We start from the raw sequence: 4707 nt of genomic DNA, 5'->3' as shown, positions 1-4707 counted from the left end.
CGAACATCTTGGCATGGCCGAAGTTTTGCCTCTTCAGTAGCTCCAGGGCCTCTCGTTCATAGTCGTTCCTGACGACGATCTGCTCGACCATCGTCAGGATCCTAATGCGAAGACGGCTTCTCAGAACTGCAGGTGCGGGAGTTTCTTCCTCCTCCTGGGAGACCTCAGTACAGCGACTAGAGTCAACCGCCATGTCATCCCGGGAGGAGGCAGAACTCCTGGAGCTCCTTGATCGGGAGGAGAATGCCTTCTTGATCTTTTCTTTGGCCTTCCCGAACATGGTTCCTGCAAAATGTTAGCGCAAGCAAGAATACCCGAAGGATATGGCAATTAAGAGGAGGGTTAGTCGTTCTTGTGGAGTGTTAAGCCACCACGAACGTCCGTCGTTCAGCGTGCCAAAAATTTATTTGAACAAGGGAAATATTTTTGGTGTTTTTGATTAATGAACTTCACTACTGAATTTTAGTTATTTTTGGTTGAGCTAGCACTTGAGTTCTCTACTTGATTAGCTAAAAGAGCTTGATTAAGCAAAGAAACTCAGGAAAGAGAGAGGAGATGGATGTGCTCGGGCTGGAACACTCAAACCTGAGCTACTGGTGCACTGAGAGGCGTCCTCCTCCTCGGGTTTTATAGGCTCGCGCAGGGGGTAGGCCGGCCGGCCTCATGACGGCGGCGAGAGCGCCACGGCGGCGGTCTATTCCCTAGGCTTGCAGCTGAACGTGCTGCGGTTGGTGGCGATGGGACACGAGTGGAGGAGGAGGGCCGGCCGGCCTGCATGGTGCCGATCAGCCTGCCCACTCCATCTCAGTGCCGTGTCCTTTTGCCTTTGCTCCATGTGCACTCCATCCTCTCCATTCCATGCTGCTCTTGGCCAGAATCAGAGAAGGTGGGGCCGGCCGGCCTAGCATTTGGCCGAAAAAATTTGCAAATTTTTGTGAAGTTCATTTGGATGCAAATTTTCGAAATTCAAATGTGCTTTGGTTGAAATCAAATATGCTATGCAGAAAGGGAATCAAAACTTATGCCAGAAAGGAAACTATCCTATATGCAATGCAATGGATGGATACGTACCATGAACCTCATGGCGCGGGCTCGGGTTTTGAGTCCGGAGCTGGACTCTCCATACCTTTGTCTCTTTTGTCGTCGCTGGGTGGAGTTCCAGATGACGACCCTTTCTTTTGCCACACCTTCTTCGGTGCGGGTTCTGATTCGACCTCTTTCTTTTCCGATCCCAGAAATTTCTTACGTTGGATCCTTCATCTCGCTTTTCTGTAGTTGTGAAGCTTGATTTGCTTCGCCTCCTCTTGAATCCGTAGACTTTCTACGTACTCAATGAGGGCTTCGATAGGTGGGATGGACGGCTTCTCTGGCTCTTTCTCGGATTTCTTTTTCTGGTTGATTGCCTTGACTTGAGAGCATTGTTCGACCTTCGGTTTGAAGGCGAATGTCTCCTTCTGACCATTGATGTTGAGCTGAATTTCTCCTGCTCCCACATCAATACTTGCGTTTGCGGTGCTCAAGAATGGCCTCCCAAGAATGAGAGGTGTCTTGGTGTCAACTTCCATGTCGAGGATGACAAAGTCTACGGGAATAAGGAAATTCCGGATTTTCACCGGAATATTCTCCGCTATTCCCGCGGGGTAGCGAACCGTTTGATCCGCTAGCCGCAAACACATGGCAGTAGGGGCAAGCGTATGATGATTAAGGCAATCATAGACTACCTTAGGCATGACGCTGACACTTGCTCCCAAGTCGCATAGAGCACTTGAGAAATGTTGAGTCCCGATTGAGCATGTGATGGTTGGGCAGCCTGGGTCCTTCTTCTTCACCAGGAGAGGATTGAGTATAGCAGCGCTACACTCTTGTGTTAACTGCACGACCTCGGTGGTGGGCAGTGCTCTCTTGTTTCCAAGAATATCCTTAATATACTTGGCATACGTAGGCACCTGTATAGCATCAAGAAGCGGTATATTGACATATAGCATCTTTATTACCTCGATGAACTTGTCGAATTGTTCGTCGGCCACCGGCTTCCTTATCCGCTCCGGAAACGGTAAGGCAGTTGTATCGTGGTAATCCTGTGAAGTTCTAGGGGGTTCCACGGGGTCTTCCTGGGTTGCAATTGTGTTGGAGTCGATAGCCACCTATTGCTCTTCTTCAGCTTCGGTATGGTTGGCGGATGCGGCTTTCCGCCGGGCTCCTGCATCATGTGGGCTCCCGCGTGGACTTACCACCACGCGTAGTCACCACATTAACGTTTTCTGTTGGGGGAACTTCCGGTTGCCCGGGCAGTTTCCTTGCGTTAGCATTAGGACAGGATGAGGCTAGCTGAGCTACCTGAGTTTCTATCATTTTGTTAAAGCTCAACTGATTTTTAATAACAGGGCTAAATCCCTCTAGTTGTGAGGCCAAGGATTCCAAGATCTTGTCATTAGCAAGAAAGTTCTTACTAATATAGTCATTTATTTGCTTTTGGCCATAAACTAGGTCTTTTAATGAAGTCTGAAAATTGTTATTAAAATTCATACCTTGCTGATTTCCGAAGGGGAGGTTGGGCTTTGAGTTCCAACCTTGCTGTGGACGGAATCCCGAGTTGGGATTATTGTTATTGGTTTCAACGAAGTTCGCATCCTCTTGAGTTAAGGGGCACGATGTGCCCGAGTGCCCAGTCTCGCCACATGTTTCACATGTCATTAGAGACTCCGAAACTGGTTTACCTCCTTGGGCGGAGATTCCAGTTTCTTCATGAGAAGGTCCATTTTGGTAGCCAGCATATCGACACTGTCGATTTGATGCACGCCTCTTGGACAGGCTGGCTGCTTATCACCTCTCCAACTCTGGTTGGAGGCTATCTTGTCTATCAACGTCTTCTCTCTTGCAACATCGAGAGAGAGAAAGGAACCACCCGCTGCTGCATCGACATGGTCCTTGGCTTGCTGATTCAGGCCATGGAACAAGTTCTGAATGATCAGCCATTCCTCCATGCCGTGGTGTGGGCATTCTTGTATGTACTCCTGCAGACGTTCCCAAGCCTCTGGGATGGTCTCATCCGGTAGTTGCTTGATACCGGAGATTCTGTTCCGGAGGGCATTGGTCTTGCCCACCGCGAAGTACTTGGCCAGGAATGCATTTGAACAAGGTTCCCATGTGTTGAAAGCCTCTTTGTTGGAGTAAAACCACGTCTTGGCCTTCCCGAGCAGTGAGAACAGGAATAGCCAAAGGCGGACGACATCCATCATAGTACCCTTGGGGTTGATGGTGTTACTCACCTCCAGGAAATTCTGGAGGTGGGCATTGGCATCCTCGGATGCCTTTCGATAGAATGGACTTGCTTGAACCATGTTCACCAGTCCAGTTTTCAACTCAAAGCCGTCATTGCCGGCTTGGTCTTGGTGCAATCCAGTAGAAATGTGGCTACTGGATGGGGCCGAGAACTGATGAAGAGTCTTCTGGGCCATGGGTGATGAGGCTGAAGTGGATGGCAAACTGATGGGCCAAGTAAGTCTTTTCTGAGGTGGGACGACGCAGCGTCTCATGTTTCTCCCGATTCTTTCTAGATTCGGATTGAAGTTACTTGGTAGGTCGAAACCAGTCATGCACTGCTCTGCAACAATCTAAAAGATAGAGAGAGCAATGGTAAGCCCGCTAGGATTAGCGGTGACCAACTAGTAAGGTCTATCAAACAATTTACGATATCTTTAGCCAATTGCTTCCCCGGTATACAAGGATATTAATTCCGCAAGCGCACAGAATCACCACTGTAGCACTTCACCATGGAGTATTCTAGGGTATCATATTTTTTCTCAGGGAAGTACTATGGTAAAGAGTATCGTAAATTGAGTGATAACCGTACTAGCTTAATCAACCGACTAACTAGATGGGGGTAAGCCAGATACAAGGATAAGATAAATGACCAGTCTATGACCGAGTGACACACGGAGGCTCAACTCCTTAGAGAGGTAGTAGCTGGGAGGACAATGAGCGAGATAAGACACCTGATACACTTCTGAACTATCGAGCTAGCCTATCTAGATCAGACTAACTATCTAACTAATCTTTGGGAAGGAAGAGCTTACTTCGGCGGCCTGAGGAAAGGACTCAGAATGGGATGAGAAGAGAGTCCAACGGCAGTCGGCACTACTGCTATGAAAGCACCCGAACGTGGTGGACTAGGAGGGACGGACAGGGCTGTCACCATCTGCCACCTACCACAACGGTACCGTGGGGTGGAACACACTTTCTAGCTAACACTAAGCTCAGACACCACATCTGCACTTGGTGTTAGGATTTCTCTCGAGGCCTTCGAGAGAAATCCCCCTCAACCTAGAGCACTAACTTGAGATACTCTAGTCCGGGCGAGAAAACCCGTAAGATAAATTCCCGAATACTAGAGATATAACTTAGTCTAAACTAAAGGATACAACTTACATGCTTGAGCTGAACACTCAGACTCGAGAAGATAAAAGAAAGCAGAAAGTAAAGCTGACTCAGAAAGTAGAGAAGATAACTTATATTGATAACTTCGAAAGAAAGATACAAGAGCTATACCAGACTTCCGAGGACTCCAGAATCCCGAGCAAGCTCGACTCGACTCTAACTCCCAAACTACTAATCCTACTCTAGAAAGTAAAGAGAGAATGAGCTCCTTTGGTATGTGTTACAAGTGATGGATGGGGGTTCTATTTATAGCCTTCTAGGGTCGGTAAA

The 4707-nt window shown here is 48.2% G+C and overlaps 1 non-coding gene across 1 annotated transcript; it reads left to right on the top strand.

The window, feature by feature from the left end:
• The first annotated feature begins 2982 nt into the window (after positions 1–2982).
• LOC120646628 lies at positions 2983–3089 on the top strand. Its single transcript, XR_005664528.1, has one exon. It is a non-coding gene; the product is annotated as a small nucleolar RNA R71 (small nucleolar RNA).
• Positions 3090–4707: the final 1618 nt, after the last annotated feature.

The sequence above is a fragment of the Panicum virgatum genome, chromosome 8K, assembly GCF_016808335.1.
Source record: "Panicum virgatum strain AP13 chromosome 8K, P.virgatum_v5, whole genome shotgun sequence".
Lineage (NCBI taxonomy): Eukaryota > Viridiplantae > Streptophyta > Magnoliopsida > Poales > Poaceae > Panicum > Panicum virgatum.
The sequence above is the reverse complement of the archived record's forward strand: the minus strand, read 5'-3'. Positions and strand labels throughout refer to the sequence as shown.